General features: G+C 39.0%; 1 protein-coding gene across 9 annotated transcripts in view; it reads left to right on the forward strand.

Annotated features, from left to right (window-relative positions):
- MCTP1 (multiple C2 and transmembrane domain containing 1) overlaps positions 1-18,259 on the forward strand; it is a 548,019-nt gene that overhangs the window by 286,323 nt on the left and 243,437 nt on the right. The window lies entirely within an intron of this gene.

Below are 18,259 nucleotides of genomic sequence, written 5' to 3' on the forward strand. Positions count from 1 at the left end.
AAACTATCGAGATGCGAAGGAAAGCTAGAAATAATAGTAAGAGGCTAATATGGCTCCATCAGGAGCCCTTTAATTATCTGAAAATCAAAACTGGAAACACTGACAAACTGCTAGGGATGAGAATAAAAGAATAACACAAGCATGTAGGGAAAAAATCAGAAAGGCTAAGGCACAAAATAAGTTATACCTAGCAAGAGATATAAAAGGCAATTTAAGAGATTCTTTAAATATATTAAGAATAACAGAAAGATGAAAGAAAGTATATGCCCTCTACTTAGTGGGGAAGGAAAGCTAATAACTGATGATATCAAGAAGGCAAAGGTGTTCGATGCCTATTTTCCTTCAGTCTTCACTAAAACGGTTAATTGTGACCAGATGTTCAACACAGTATTAGCAGCAAAGGGGAAGGAATGTAAGCCAGAATAGGAAATGAATAGGTGAAAGGATATTTACATAAGATAGATGTATTCAAGTTGGTCAGGGCCTGATGAAATTCGTGCTAGGCTACTTAAGGAACTAGGTGAAGCAATCTTGGAACTGTTAGTAATTATCTCTGAGAAATCATGGAGGACAGGTAAAGTCTGAGAGGATTGGAGAATGGCACACATAGTATCTGTCTTTAAAAAGGGGAACAAAGAGGGCCCAAGGAATTATAGACCACTCAGCCCAACTTAGATGCCTGGAAAGATACTGGAACACATTACTAACAATCAATTTGTAAGCACCTAGAGGGATAGTAGGGTTATAAAGAATAGACAGCTCTCATCCTTGATGTCAAAAACAAAATTTACCAAACCAACCTAATTTCCTTCTTTGATGGCATTACAGGCCTAGTGGATGAGAGTAATGCACCGCTTATTATGAGATGGGTAATATTATTTCCATCTCCTATCGTGGCCCAGCCTTAGGCGCCTCCTGTTAAAAATCAATTGGAGGTTAGCCCTATAGCGGCCGGCTGCTTCCACGTGGATCCTTTTTAAGATTCACTCACTCAGAGGCTTGTACAACGTTTATTAATTTTTATTAAACAGTATAATTATAATAATTGTATTTATATGAGTTAATTCTCCTAGTAGTCTTATAACTATAGCCAGGTAAATATATAGTTAAAGTGAGGTAGCTAGATAATTATGGCAAGTAATAGCAGCATATAAAGGGCTATCTTATATAACAAATATAACAATTTGTATATCTATTGGAATTATAAGCTTATATCATACTAACTTTCTTTTAGCTATACGGCTGATCAGGCCGTGCGACCTTAAATTAAAAGCCTTACCTTAATTCTTTTTCAAGCGCTTGATTTAGCAAAGCAGGTTTTTGCTCTTTACGTGTGCTGTAAGGCCAGCACTCTAGAGCCCTCTGAATTGCCCCTTTTTTTTTCTGTACCCAGAATCGACTGACGCACCAAGAGGCTCCGGATACCCCCTAGGATGGTCCAGGTAATACCCAAGATCTCCCTTGGTGGGGATGTGTCTTGGGCCCCTTTCCAGTCCGCTCACTCGGGCTCTCGGCGGCAAAGCCTACTTGGATCTCCCTTGGTGGGGATGTGTCCAAGAGGCCCTGCCCCCTTGTCTCCGAGGATTTCGGGGTTCTCTACGGACTCCGGTAACAGCGATTTTGTTTCCCTGGTTAACGATGCCCTTAGGCACCGGGCAGAGTTCACCTTAGGCACGTCCCTTTCCGAGGATCAGGTACCCCCTTAAGTGACTCGCCCCGACTTCTCTCATGCCGCGTCTTTTATTTGATTCTGAGGTACAGACATTTACGTTCACCAGCGCTTCTTATGCTAATTAAGTTTTAGCTTGTGGTTTGCGGTTAAGCGCATCCTGTGCAGCCGTTGCTTATGACATCAGCTGTTCTAAGAATCAGCTGAGGCTTCTTGCTCTGTTTCTGCATAGCAACCAACTAGGGTTTATAGGTCAAACCAGGCCAGCATTCACATCCTCCCTTTTTTACCTACATGCTGTGAGTGGTTTGACCTAATCTTCCTCGTTTATTAACTTTTCATATTTTGGCTTGATACATGCTTTAACAATTATTCCGATTATAGTTAGCACACTACAAGTTACAACAGCGCCTATTATCCATATAATGTTATCAGCAATCATTTTAACAATGTTGACCGGTTGCATTAATACCCCTTTTGATATCTCAATTCCTTGTTCTATTTTATTATTTAACCATTGTCCGGCCTCACCTAGGGCCATAGCAAGTCCTTTAAGAAAAGCTTCGCCGGTTATTCCGGATCCCATGCCCATAATATCCGTTTGTTCTAGTGGACGCATATGTTCCCAAATATATTCCAGTTCTGCATAATGTCCAGCACGAATAATGTCCAATAATGCCTGTAACTGGGTATCATTGAATGGAAACTTCATTGGAATCGCCATACTTCGGTCAAATCCATTAGGGGCAAGAACCATACGTCCTTTTCCTCGGGAATACATCCATCCATAATAAAGTCCACATTTATCGTTTCGACAAAAGGCGTTGTCATTATCTTCATTTCCTGTAATCATTTCTGCTTCATAACTTTTTGGTACACAAGGTGTATAAATGTTTTTAAACACGTTCGCGGGTGGGCTACAAAAGTACTCTTGCTTGTTATATCCCTGCGACCCATTATGACATGCTAGATTTGAACTCCAATATATCATACATGCTTTGGTAGTACAATTAATATGCTTTCTTATTACAGGTCCTTTTAGTCCTATTATACATGCATAATCACATTGTTTTCGAAAGTTACAATTATAAATATGATACACCTCACGCATTTTTTTTATATGTTCTTCCCAAACAGTTTCATTTTTACAATTTGCATCAAATGAGTTATTTAGTTGTCCAATTAATAACTGAAAGATTTGTACAGTGGCATCTATTTTTCTATAATTATTCTCTTGCAGCTCCTTTAATGTGCTTTTTATTCCTCCGACCAAACTTCCCATTTGATCATTTAATTTATCTATCCACTTATAATTTGCTGGGTTTAAGTAAGTCATTACGTCTCGTTTACTTCTAGGCCTTGTCACATTACCCTTTAAATATAATTTAGTGGTTGCATATACTGTTGGGAATTCTCTGGTCATGGATAAATTATTTCCTTTCCAGTTCACATCCCCTTTAACTATTAATAGCCTATTATACACTTGATTTGGGCAAAATGGGTTGTCCCACTCCCTTGTTTTTGCAAAAAATGGTTCATAATCCACTTTATATATTGCAAAATTAGTTATATTTGGAATTTCAAAATATGAATAACAAAAACATCTTAAATGACAACTATCCTTATTCTTACTTTTATTCTTCTCGTTCTCATCTTCACCTATCTCTTCCTCTGTCTTGTCCTTACAATTACTAATATTTACTGACCCAGATACGTTATACCGACTCATATCGTTAAACGAACAATTATGGGCACAAAGCTTTGTTATTTTTGCCCAATTTATATCGATTTCACAATATGAATAATTAGAATTACAATAATGATCACTATTGTTTCCCACCGAACCATTTGGATATATTATTTCCACATATTTTATATAATACTGACTGCTCCCATTTTTTACCTTTCCCCAATGTTTTAATCCTGACGTATCGAATGTCACCTCTATTGTCCCGTTGTTGTATGGAATCTTCATTCCATAATTAAGACGATCAATGGGATTGTTTAAAATAGAAGTATTTAATTTATTGTGGATTATTACTGGGCCTACTAGTGGGCCCCCTCCGAGTCCCGTAAATACCCCCAATACTGTAATATTGGTAACATTTAGGGGATCACCATTAAAATAGCGGCCCCCACTTACATAAGGCACCATCCTTCCATAATGATATCCGTTCCGGTCGAAATATATTGAAGAGTTAAAGGATACTATATAATTACTTTGATTAAATAATAGTACTCTCATATCCAGTGAGGTATATTGTTCCCAACTTCCGAATTCGTTTGTTAAATTCCACCAAGTTGTATCAATATCCAGTCCACAATCTTCAGCTGCCATACTCGACCTTGTCCAAAGGTTGAGGATTACAAAGACCTAGAACAGAAAATCTAATAAACTTGTTATAGCATTATGACTGTTTTATCCTGATCATGGACATTTTGTGGTTCACTAAGTCTTAGCCACTTTTGGTGTACATCTTTCTCTATTCCATTTTCTAACTGTACTCTATATCGATATGGAGTTGGTCCCCAATCTAATATTACAGCCTTTTGAGCACTTTCCCCTGGTCTGTGACACCATACCAGTTCTTGTAAGGCGTATCTAGGCTGCCAGGGCTTAGTAGGCAGTAATTTTACATCAGACTGCCATGGAGTGTTATGGTAAGCCATCCAGGTTTTTTCTTGGCCTACTTTTTCTATTCCTCGTTTTGCTATTTTGATCGCCCCTTCCACAGCACCATGGCTTTGGGAGTGGAGTGGGATATGTAGATGCGATGTTATTTTCCAGTCATGAACCCATTGAATCCACCTTTTACTGTTAAACGGTGGCCCATTATCTGACAAAATATACTGTGGAATTCCCCAAAAGCAAAATACATTTTCCAAAGTTTTAGTTACATTATCACATGCCAAGGTTTTAAGATGTTTAACATAAATATTTCCTGTTTCCCTTTGTAAAATTACGATCCATTCTTTTCCCATATGATACATTAGATCTATCATCCACACTCTGGATCCTTCATATTCCTCCTGAGTGTGATAATTTTTATCCTGTCTTTTTTGATCAGCTTTTTCTGCACAATATTTACAGTTCAATCTTTTTTTCTGAGCTTGGTCTATTTCGCTCGAGGAGAATGCCAACTCTTTCCACATTTGTTTTTCTGTCTTTTGAGTTGGGTGATAATCCTCATGTGCCACAGGGTTTAAATATGTGGCTTCTTCCCCATATTCATCGACAAGTTGATGTAATTCTGATTCATTCTCATCATGACTTTTGATTTTACACAATTTTATTTTAGGAGTTTGTTTGTTTATCCACTTCTGCTGTTTTAGGATACTTCTATATATCCAATCACTATCTACTCCTATTACCCATTGATTTCTGTCTCCATGGTTTAAGCAAAAGTGCTTAAACAATTGACTATTTCCCTCCCGTTCTGCCATTTGAGTACAATTTTTTCTCTGTTCTTTCTGACCTTTTTCTATTATTCCTGCTTTTAACATACCACATATTGAACAACCATAACTCCATATTCCTGAAGCGTTTCCATCGCTACTTCCATCAAGTGGCATTATTCCCCCACAGATGGGCTCTATGTGATCCCCTCCTTGTTTATATCCTATTTTTTTATGTATGCAACTCCAATTGTTATTCCACCATCCATCTCCTGGATGCAATTTTCTATAAGGGCTGACCACTGTTATAATATTCCCATTGCTTGTTCTAATCCACGGATGTCTTTCTGCTAATTTAGTCATTATTTGCTCAAAGGAATCTTCCCTATTATGAGAAATAACATCAAGTACCATGTCTGTTTCTTTATCTATTATAACAGATGATTCCAATTCTACCCTAATTTCCACCTTTTGTGGTATCCTAATACTAATATGTCGGCTAAGGTCAGCCTGTTCCAATTCCTCTCTTAACAATGAATTAAAGTCCTCCTGACAACCAATAGTTGCCCCCAATCGTTTTGTGGCTCCTGGTGACAGCCATTCCTTATAATAAATAAGCTTACCCAAAGCATGCTGTTGTTGCTTTTCTGTTTTATAATATTTCTCTGCCATTGATTTTAACATATCCCTGGTTTTGTCCATTAGTTTAAATCGCCCTTCCCCTAATAATTTTCCCATAATTTCAACTTCTGATCCTATTTGCATTTTTTCAGATTTTATACGTAATTTATGTTCTTTAAGAACTGTTATTACTGCTTCCACTTTAACTTCTACATCCTCGCTGGTGTCTCCGCAAATGATTATATCATCCATGAAACAAGCACACCAGCTATACGGCTGTAGAATTTTATCCATATAGTCTTGAGCATAGCTAGGAGAGTTTACCCATCCTTGCATTAAAGTGGTAAATTTCCAAGCGTCCCCTCCTATTTTAATGCATCCATAATTGTGAGGATCTCGGCAGGGGATGCTGTAAAATTGATCTGTTACATCCAGAATTCCCCACATTTTACAGTCTCCATTTTCTCGGATAAAACTCATTATATGATTAATATCCGGACCTCCAGCTCTAATAATGGTAGCTTTATTTAAATTCCTGCAATCTACTACCAGTCTCCACTCTCCTTTCGCTTTCTTTTTAACTACCCAAATAGGGTTTAAATGTCCCGGGTTTTGACAAAATTCTAGTACCCCTTGACCTTTTAATTTTTCTATTAGGTCCATTGCCGCTCTTTGTTGTTCTTTATTTAAAGGATATTGTTTGGACTTTATGGGGGGGTTGCCTGTTTCTAATATTGGTATGTTTATTAGCTTTGTTTCATTTACATATGTTGAGATCATTTTTAATCCGTTCTTTACAGCTGGATCATGCTTTAATGTTTTCCAATCTTTCATGGCCAATATGTTAAAATCATGATCCATTAACATAACATCAAGGGGGCTTCCATTAATCTTAATTCGTCCATATTCCACTATCCTTTCTCCTACCCCTATAGCTATTGCTTGTCCCCTCCTTTGCCAGGTTGGTCCTTTTTTGCAAATCACTGAAGTTTGAGCTCCTGAGTCTAATAGCCATTTTTTCCCATTATATTTAATATCTACTAAAATCAAATTTTTAAGATTCCCCCTTATCCCTTTTTCTTGTTCTTCCCCCTCCTGGGAGATATTATTTAGGAGGGCCTTTTCCTAACGTTCAAATTTATCTACCCATCCAAGTTGTTTGGCCTTAGTTATGAGAGCTGCTCCTTTCAATCCTACTTCTGTTTGTCCCTTATCTCTTAAGAAGGCCCAAGCCGACCTTTCTTTGCCAGGTATTTCTTTCCATTTTGGATTACTTACTACCTGACCTCCTTCTTTCTGTTTATTTTCTATTTTCACTGGTTGTTTATCTTTAGGCTTTGGTCTCCCCCCTGAGGTTACTCCCTCAAGCTCATAAAAATTCTGAGCTTGATACATGGCTTCTGGCAGCCACGGTTTCTGGTACTTCAATCCTCGAGATAGTATCCCACGAGGGTCTATTCCATCCCAATCTAAAAACCCCCCTGTTAGGTCACTTTTAGTATTCCAAATTTTCCCCTCCTTCCATCCTCTCATTACCACAGCTCCTAAAACTTCTGAGCTTTCGTTTGCTTTTAAATCATCATCCCACCATCCTGCTCTGGTCAATTCCCTTAAAACCTTTAAAATAGGCTTTGCTTGGGTTCCTAAATCTAAACTCAAGTCATCCTCAGTTTTATCTTTAGGGAAAAATTCCCTAGGCAATAGGTGCCATTCATCTGGTCCTACATAGTAATTTCTCCAATTTTCTCTGAAACATTTCCCTATTATTACTCTAGGGTTATTTGAGAAGAGGTCAGATAACTTTTCCTCCTCCTTATCTTTATATTGTCTAAATTTTATTACTTCTCTTTGAATTCCTCCATCTATTTTGATTTGTCTCTCTGCTATTGGAAGCACCAGAGCTTTTAAATCAGGATATAAGCCCGGTTTTAATTTTCCTGGGGTGGGTCCTGCGTCTATATAATTAATATCCTCCGGTGGTGCTGAAGGATTTTTAAAGTCAGGTCCCATTCCTTGTTTAAAGATTTTATTACAAATTTGAGTGACCGTTTGCATAGTTAGAGGCCCTTCTTTTTCCTCCCCCCTTTCTTTTATACTCTCATAGGTATAGGGGGGTGGTGCTTCTATTGCCCCGACCGGTTTCATAGTCACTTCCTTTTTAAAGTTCTGCTGTTCCCACTCTGCTATTTGCTCTTTTTCTGCTTTCGTAGGGTATTTCATTATTTTAGAAGAGTATTCTGCTAATACCGTGGATTTATCTTTTCCATATATTTTCCGGGGTTTTTCCCCTTTAAGACAAACAGGGTAACTTTTCCAGGCAGAGTCCGTTTTGGTTACTGGTTGGATCTGCACCCTAGGCTTATCTATTTTTCTTTTTAATTTTAACTTAGTCACTCCTTTGTATTTCAGGCTTCGAAATATGTTAGCATAATCTCCTGATGTTAATCCCTCCGTCAATCCTGAGGCTTCAGGGAAAATATGGAAATAATGCAACATGGGATGTCCCCCTTGGTCCGGGGCTGTCATAGTTTGATTCATACATAATACTCCCTCCTGGGTAGTGGTTACTTCCACTATACCTCGGCCCTCATTTACCCGTCCATCCTCCTGAAGACAAGTAAATCCTCCTGCATATCTAACCTTTACTCTTACCCCAAAACAACTTTCCGGGCTCAAAGATGAAATATCATGACTCAGTACATGCAACAAATGTTCCATTCCCGTTAAGGCCCTTTCATCATATATTTGCTTGTATCGACACCCTAATCCGGGCGGACAATACTGTTCATTACTCACCAGTCCAGGGATCGCAGGTACTGAAGGTGGAGGAGGTGTTGGAAATTTCCGAGGCCTTCCTCCTTCTGCCATCCTAATTTATACACAGTTATTTACAATTATACAACAATTATCCTATATACACGACTTTTCGCCTACTCTTTATACCGAGTTTTCTTTTATCTTGTCTGGACAAAACTGTTCCTGTATCCCATCCAGTTGTGCTAATCTGAGGCGATACCTGTATAACAAGCGGTCTTGTTCTTCGGCCATCAATATATTCCACACAGAATATAGTATTAACATAAATATTGGCCAAAGCATTATGCATATAGCTGTTAATTTCCATATCTGATCCCATCCGGTTGGAAACCAAAGATACCCAACAATAACCAGAAATGTTATCAATACACTGTAACAACCAATACCTATTATTAGCACTAGCCAAAATACTACCATCCCAAGTTCAGTGAATTCTTGTGATTCTTTCTTATGGTCCAGATGTAACGATCCTGACTGATCCTGGGTCAATTTTTTCCATCCTAGTAGACCAAGGATCTTCATTATTCCAACAGTGCAACTGACTTAGAGTTAACACCGAAAAAATAAGTTGCGCCGTGGGTACTTTCTTTTGTAATCCTAGAAATTTTGCTTGACTCCTTGTAATCAGAATCAGAACCCAATCGCTTTCAATGCTATAAAACTCTAACCCATACATCTGCACCAACGTACTCTTTCCCTACTTGACGTTATTTTCCTTGCATAGACCCTTATAAGCCCCCAGTTTATTTGATATTCACACCACACCTTCCCAGTTATGGCTATATAGGTGGGTGTTGGTGGAAGTAATGAATCATCGCCTGTTCCTAAGTGGATTCCTTTTTCTACTGTTAACAACCCTATCCTTTTTAATGAGCTGACCCACTGCTCCCAACTCACTTCACCTGTCCAATCATTTGTAAACAAATCCTGAACTATCAAATATTGGTTTTTAGAGATTTTTCCTTTATAGCGGAACTCGTTATCCCCTATAAATCCCTCGAAATATATCCAGTATCCCATGAACTTAACCTTCCTCCCTCTTCCAAGGTTCCAGTTAACCTACTTACTGGGTTTCACTGGCTCGCTTTCAACTGATTATATAGGTTTCTTCAAAATCCTAAAGTTATACCGCCATCTGGTGGAGAATCCTGCCGACTACGCCATGCACCGCTTATTATGAGATGGGTAATATTATTTCCATCTCCTATCGTGGCCCAGCCTTAGGCGCCTCCTGTTAAAAATCAATTGGAGGTTAGCCCTATAGCGGCCGGCTGCTTCCACGTGGATCCTTTTTAAGATTCACTCACTCAGAGGCTTGTACAACGTTTATTAATTTTTATTAAACAGTATAATTATAATAATTGTATTTATATGAGTTAATTCTCCTAGTAGTCTTATAACTATAGCCAGGTAAATATATAGTTAAAGTGAGGTAGCTAGATAATTATGGCAAGTAATAGCAGCATATAAAGGGCTATCTTATATAACAAATATAACAATTTGTATATCTATTGGAATTATAAGCTTATATCATACTAACTTTCTTTTAGCTATACGGCTGATCAGGCCGTGCGACCTTAAATTAAAAGCCTTACCTTAATTCTTTTTCAAGCGCTTGATTTAGCAAAGCAGGTTTTTGCTCTTACGTGTGCTGTAAGGCCAGCACTCTAGAGCCCTCTGAATTGCCCCTTTTTTTTTCTGTACCCAGAATCGACTGACGCACCAAGAGGCTCCGGATACCCCCTAGGATGGTCCAGGTAATACCCAAGATCTCCCTTGGTGGGGATGTGTCTTGGGCCCCTTTCCAGTCCGCTCACTCGGGCTCTCGGCGGCAAAGCCTACTTGGATCTCCCTTGGTGGGGATGTGTCCAAGAGGCCCTGCCCCCTTGTCTCCGAGGATTTCGGGGTTCTCTACGGACTCCGGTAACAGCGATTTTGTTTCCCTGGTTAACGATGCCCTTAGGCACCGGGCAGAGTTCACCTTAGGCACGTCCCTTTCCGAGGATCAGGTACCCCCTTAAGTGACTCGCCCCGACTTCTCTCATGCCGCGTCTTTTATTTGATTCTGAGGTACAGACATTTACGTTCACCAGCGCTTCTTATGCTAATTAAGTTTTAGCTTGTGGTTTGCGGTTAAGCGCATCCTGTGCAGCCGTTGCTTATGACATCAGCTGTTCTAAGAATCAGCTGAGGCTTCTTGCTCTGTTTCTGCATAGCAACCAACTAGGGTTTATAGGTCAAACCAGGCCAGCATTCACAAGTAAGGAGGCGGGAAGCAGCAGATGTGATATATCTTGATTTTGACCCAAGCCCACATGACATTCTCCTAAGCAAATGAGGGAAATGCAATCTAGATGAAGTTACTATAGGGTAGATGCACAACTGGTTGACAGACCATACTCAGAGTAGATATCAATGGTTCACTGTCAGATGGAGAGGGCATATCTAGTGGGGTCCTACAGGGGTTTGTCCTGGGTTTGATGCTATTCAGTATTTTCATTAATGACTTGGATAATGGAGTGGAGAGTATGGTTATAAAATTTGCAGTTGACACCAAGCTGGAAGGGGTTGCAAGCACTTTAGAGGAGCGGGTTACAATTCAAATGACCTGGACAAATTCAAGAATTGGTCTCAATTCAGCAAGATGAAATGCAATAAAAATAAGTGCAAAGTATTTCATTTGGGAAGGAAAAACCAAATGCACAACTACAATATGGGGAAAAATTGGTGAGGTGGTAGTACTGCTGAAAAGAATCTAGATCACAAACTAAACGTGAGTCTACAATGTGATGCAGTTGTAAAAAAAGCTAATATCTTTCTTGGCTGTATTAACAGGAGTGTCGTATGTAAATCACATGAAATCATGTTCCCACTTTATTCAGAACTGGTGAAGCCTCAACTAGAGTAGTGTGCCTAATTCTGGGCACCACACTTTAGAAAAGCTGTGGACAAATTGGAGAGAATCCAGAGGAGAGCAACAAAATGATAAAAGGTTTAGAAAACCTGGCCTATGATGGAGATTTATTTATTTTTTTTAAGTCTGGACATTGTAGAGAGATGTTTATGAAAGATTTGTGATTTGGAGACACTCCCTCATACGGAACAGTGTTCTGAATGTGAGAATTTGGAGATGTGCTCTGGAAGCAGGAGTTGGAAACAGCACTTGGCTGTGTGCAGCAGCTAACTACAGAAGCTCTCCAGTTTGTTTTATTAAAAGGTTTTATTTCTTTCTCATTCACTGGTTTGTTATTTAATTTACATGATGTCAGAAGTACTGAATGAGAAGGAAACTGCAGTCATTTTGAAGTTAACTTCTGAGTTTGCAACTGGAAGTAGAGACAAAGAGAGGCACCAGAGAAACAGGTGGGGCACCAGACACAGAGGCTTTTGCGTGTATTTGGTAAGCACATTTGGTAGCTTGACTATCTTAACAAGGGAAAAAAGCCAAGAGTGGATGAGTTTGAACCTCTATCCCATCTGCAATTGTCAAGCAATGTTGCAGAGAACTGGAAAAAATGACAGATTTGAATTGTATTTAGCAGCCATGGGGCAGAGGTGAGAAACTCAATCTGGTAAAATTGATGCTCCCACTACAAGATCATATTGAACCTGACTATGAAGCACTCTTTCAGGAATATCATGACTTGTTTCAAGGGTTGTGTTGCTTGAAGGGTGACCATCCACTTAAACAAGTAGGTCCATCCATGTAAAAAGGTGCCATTTTCACTCTGTGATAAACTCAAGGCTGAGCTTGCAAGGATGGAATCAATGCAATTAATACAAAAAATTGAGGAGCCAACAGAATGGGTGAACTCCCTAGTCATTGTGGAGAAAAGTAATGGCCAGCTACACATATGCTTAGATCCCAGACAGGGGCGGCGCTATGTTTTTCCCGCTCCAAGCACAGCAGTCAGCGAGCCTTTGGCGGTGTTTCTGCAGGAGGTCCATCGGTCACGCAGACTTAGTGGTTCTCAACCTGACTATGGGACTGGCAGACCTCCCGCACAAACGCCGCCGAAGGCTCCCTGACTATCGCCCTCATGACGACCAGCCCACTGCCCCCCCCGCCCAGCTTGCTGCCCCAGGCATATGCTTGCTGCGCTGGTGCCTGGAGCCACCCCGATCCCAGAGACCTCAACAAGGCTATAAAGAGAGAATGTTTCAAACTACCAACCAGAGCCAGATTATGGCTCAAACTAAACAGGGAGACATGTTTTAGGGGTTACAGAACTGACTATTGTTGGGGACATTATTTCCAATAAAGGTGTAAAACCTGATAAAAAGAAGATTTCAGCCATTGAAATGATGCCACATCCCCAGTCAAAGAAAGCAGTCCAGTGGTTCCTGGGAATGGTTAATCTATCTACCAAAGCAGCAACTTTGAGAAAACTCCTAGAGAATAAAAATGGATGATATTGGAATGGATCACGGGAAAGTTTAAAACAACAACTGATACAAGAACCAGTGTTGAAGTTTTATGCCCCAGGAAGGCCTATTAAAATCTCAGCAGATGCTTCACAGTCTGGATTAGGTGCAGTGATTGTAGAGAAGCATGAGGGTGGTTGGTAACCAGTGGCATATGCATGATACCTCCAAATCACTGACTGAGGCAGAAACCAGATGTTGGCAGATTTAAAAGGAGTTTTTAGGAATATTGTTTGCCTGTGAGAGACTCAATCAGTATATTTAGACAGACAGTGGAAGTTGAAATGTCCCACAAGCCCCTAATAGTGTTATTTAACAAATGATAAAGCTGAAAAAGTATGATTAGGTTGTGAGCTACATGCCTGGTAAATTTCATGTTTCAGCAGATGCACTTTCCAGGGAAGTGGCTTCCACAGAACTAGGGAAGACTTCAGAGATACAGATGAAAGCCTATGTTGGTCTGATTGTAAAGTCAATTCCTATAGCTAACAGGAAATTGCAACAAATAAAAGAGAGGAAACGAAGAAAGATGAATCATTAGGAATCCTTAAAGAAGTGATAATTAAAGACTGGCCTGAAGAAATAAACAGTTGCTATCCAAGTATAAGAGAGTATTGGACTGCAGACATGAATTTACTGTGATAGGTGGGGTGATTTTCAAGGGCAGTAAGGTGGTAATTCCAATGAGCCTCTGAAAAGGAATGCTGCAGAAGATCCACAAGGATCATTTAGAAATTGAGAAGTGCAAACAATGAGCACGAGAGGTGCTATGGTGACCATGGATCAATCATATCATTAATGTGGTAGGAAACTGCTTTTCCTGCTTGAAATACAAGCTATGCCACCAAGCAGAGCCACTGAGACCTCATCCACTTCCATTAAGGCCTTATGGGAAGGTAGGCACTGACTTATTTACCTGGCAATCAAAGGTTTATTTAATAGATGCAGATTATTATTCTCTGTATCCAGAAATTAGCACACGGCACAGTACTAATAGTAAATCAGTGATAGCTGGCAGGAAGGGACTCTTCTTCAGACATGGAATTCCAGATGAAGTCTTCAGCGATAATAGGCCACAATTTTCTAGTGCCAATTTTCCAATTTGCCATAGATTGGGACTTTCATCACAAAACATTAAGTCTAAATTACCCCAATCAAATGGATTTGTGGAAAGGTCTACACGGGCAGTAAAGAACCTTATGAAAAAGACTTTTGACAGTGGGGGTGATTTATACAAATCTTCATTAATTTTACCAAAGTACACCACTGGAGTATGGCTTTTCTCCAGCTCAGCTGTTAATAGGAAGAAGGATCAGATCTAATTTACCAATTACTGATAACCTGCTGAAGTCTCATAACAATTCACCCATATGGGAGATTAAAGAAAATCAGAAATATTATTTTGACAAAGCGCCCATGATCTCACATCTCTTAACACACCTCTAATATTTGGGACCAAATAGGTACTATTAAAGAACAGCTGCATCCAAGGTCTTGTGTAGTTCAGACAGACCGGGGAGACATTTCAACGCAATCGAAGGGATGTATGAGTAATTCCAGAAAGTTCCAACACATTGACAACTGAGGTGGACTCTGGCATTTCCCATCTGACTGATCCTTTGTCATCAACACACACAGGAGAAACTGTCAAGGAATAAGAGAACAACTCAGACTCTAATGAAAGACTGATACTGAGAAGATCAGAGTGGGACATTGAACATCCTGAAAGACTCAGAGACTTGCTAACCTGCCTGGAGAAAGGGATATTTGAGGAAAGTGAGTGGTAAAGACTAACTTGAAAGTGATGTTCTGGTAACCTCTCCTCTCTAGGTAGTTGACCCATTGGGTTTATAGAAATGTACTAGATGGGCTGAGAATGTTTTGTGTGTGTGTGTGTGTATGTATAAAATATATATATACGAGTTAATTCATTTTTTTAAAAGGGAAGATGTAGAGATATATTTAGGAAAGATTGTGATTTGCAGATGCTCTCTCATAAGGCACGGTATTGTGAGTGTGGGAATTTGGAGATGTGCCCTGGAGATGGGTTGGGAACACCAGGTGGCTGTGTGCAGCAACTCACTACAGAAACTCTCCAGTTTGTTTATTAAAGTTATATTCCTTTCTCATTCATTGGTTTATTTAATGAACCCCAAGGTTGTTACAGACATGTTTAGTCTTGAAGAAAGAAGTTTTGAGGTGAGACCTGATAGATCTTCAGATATGTTTAGAGGACTGTGATCAATTGTTCTCATTGTCCACTGAAGGCTGAATAAGAAGTAAAAAGCTTAATCTGCAAGAAGGGAGATTTAGAGATAAGGGAGATATGAGGCTTCCAGGGGAAGTTGTGGAATCCCTAGATTAAACTGGAGGTTTAAGAAAAGGTTGGACAAACACCTGTCAGGGATGGTCTATGTTTACTTGATCCTGCCTCAGCACAGGGAGCTGGACTCAGTGGCTTCTCAAAGTCCCTTTTAGCCCTACATTTCTATGATTCTATATGGATAGTATTTTCTATGTCTGTTTTCCTTTTAAATAAGAATTTTAAGGTAATATTTATTAAAGGGTGTTGTCAACTTAAACTCTTTGAGATAGATTAAACAGCATGTCATTAATTTGTTTTTATTAAATTCTTTAAAAATGTATAAGGGTTTTTATAGCTTCCCTAATTATGTTTATAAAGGATATTTCAGCAATAGCATTAGCACTTAAGTAAGACCTTCCAGCTTCTAAATGCCTCACTGGAACTAGCAGTGGCATTCTAAGGAACGAAGAACCCCACCTCCTCTTACCCTCTCTCAGGATTTTGTTCATCTCTGCTCTCATGTAAGGATCTGGTGAGGGAAAGAAGTAGTGTGGTTGAAAATTTTCATTCAAAATGTTTTTAATGTAAAATGTGATTTATGACTAAACAGTTTTCCATAAAGTGTCTAATTTCTGTGACAAATTATTTTTTAATTGAAAAAACTAATGCCTGTAAACTGAAATATTTTGGACAAAACCCAAAATATTTCAATAGAATATGCCGCTACAGTGCCTCATCGGAGTTGTAGTTTGGTTTCCTCATGTCCCTAGTCTCCTCTGTGGGCTGGGCTTTCTGGATAGACTACATTGCCCATAATGCACTGCCTTCCCTCAGAAAGAGGAGAGACCATAGTGCATGATGAGAAATGTAGTTTCCTTAGTGAACGTAACCAATAGAAAAGAATGGGAGAATGAGGCACCCAAACTACAACTCCCATAAGGCACCATGATGGTATTGTCAAAACAAAATATTTCATTTTTGGTCACTATATTTCAGTTTTCATATTTTGCCCCCAAAATTGAAATTTTCCTCAGAAAAAGTCCTCTATTTCTGACTATCTGTAGAAAGAAAGAAAGAAAGAAAGAAAGAAAAAGCTCCCACGGATCATCTCTCTGCTCCAGCCCCCAGGTAACAAACAATCCCTAGCCCTTTGTGTGATTCCTGAGAGAGGATTCATCTGATGCGCACCCCTTGCTGCTGTTGCTCTGTGCAAGGGGTCCTAGGAGCTTCAAAAAGAGAGACATACTCTGCTCCCCCGAACTCAGAAAGAGCAGTAGCTCTGCTGCTATGTTACTGGAAAGCACCCCCTTACAGGTCCTGGCAAGGAGTGTGCCCAGAGTGGTGGTGATAATCTATGACACATCAAGTGCAACTGGCTATCAAAAAAAAAATTGACTGTTTATGCACTGCTGTTGAATGTGTAGAATAAACCAGCTGAAGTAGAGAAATGTTTTCCAGTTGACTTCTCCTAGTTACAGTAATATTAGATGTTGTGTGTAACTGTAGAATTGTGAATACAGCCATTTTGAATAGAGTTTTGATGTTCAGGTTGATGGTGTCCCTTTTAACATATACCAAAAATAGCAATTGATATGTGGAATGGCATGTTAATGTTGGAGGAGAAGAAGATAACTTTTGGTATTGATATTTCAACTTTAACATTCCACAAAGGTTCTTTATTTGCATTTATAACACAGACAGACTAGTGGATGAATAGCTGTGTATACCAAAACTCATCAATTTCTCCTTTTTTTTTCTGGCTAAGACTCTAAAATGACTAGTCTATTTTGGATTACAGTTGGATTACTGATATCATTAAGTCCTAGTGACTCTCTCTTACTGACCCTATTGGCAGAATTTAAACTATTCAAATTAAAGACCATGTTTATAGTAATACTGTCCATGACAACACTGCTGTGTTGATCACTGGAGACATTTTTAAGGATACTTGAGAGTGTATGCTGCTTATTTTGGAGGAGGGGCGCTGGGGTTCAAAATAACTACATGGGAATATATAAAATCAGATTTTAATACTAGAAGCAATCCAAATCATAATAAACCTGTAAAAGCAGCAGAGAATCCTGTGGCACCTTATAGACTAACAGACATTTGGAGCATAAGCTTCGTGGGTGAATACCCACTTCGTCAGATGCATGTATTCACTCACGAAAGCTCATGCTCCAAAACGTCTGTTAGTCTATAAGGTGCCACAGGATTCTTTGCTGTTTTTACAGATCCAGACTAATACGGCTACCCCTCTGATACATAATAAACCTGTTACCTTTAATTGTAAAGTAATGATCATTTGACGTTATATTAGATCTCTGCATACTTAATTACCAATATTCATTATAGTAAAGAAGGGTTTGTTCTTTATTGCAGCCAAAATTGTAACTTTATAGCACAGGAAGATGTGTAGCATTTATACTGACCAGGGTAGTTTTAATCTTTTCCATATTCCTGTTTCTCTCACTTCCTTCCACTGCTTGCTAGTCTTCATACAAAAATCCAAAATGAAAGATAAATGCCAAGCTCCAAAAGCTCTTTTACTCGGTTTTAAAATTTTTCATTGGAAAATAATACATTTAATCTAATAAGTATATCAACTTTGGAGAGGTTTAATTTTAACAGCAAAACAGTATACAGTAAGTGGGGGGGGGGATATCCTTGTAACAAATTTAATCTGTCTATGATAGCAGAGTGCCCATTTTATGGGGCCACATTTATTCTCATAATTGGCTATTTCCTGTCTTTAAATGCCTATTTATTCATGTCTGCCACCTTTCTCTCAGTTTATTGGCCCTGTGGTTACCACATTATCTTTCTCTTCAAAATCAGTTCACCTTTTTATTAAAATAATTTGTGAGATGTTTAGCTTAGTCAGAGTGCCAGATAGAACATGGACCGGTCAAATTAATTATTGCTGTTAAAACTACATTATAAAATGGCAAAACTATAAGTAGAATGTATCCATTTATTTTATCTGGATTTTATTTTCATAGATTGTTAATTTATTGCCATAACTT

This window comes from Gopherus evgoodei, chromosome 6, assembly GCF_007399415.2.
Source record: "Gopherus evgoodei ecotype Sinaloan lineage chromosome 6, rGopEvg1_v1.p, whole genome shotgun sequence".
In the NCBI taxonomy this organism is placed as follows: Eukaryota; Metazoa; Chordata; order Testudines; family Testudinidae; genus Gopherus; species Gopherus evgoodei.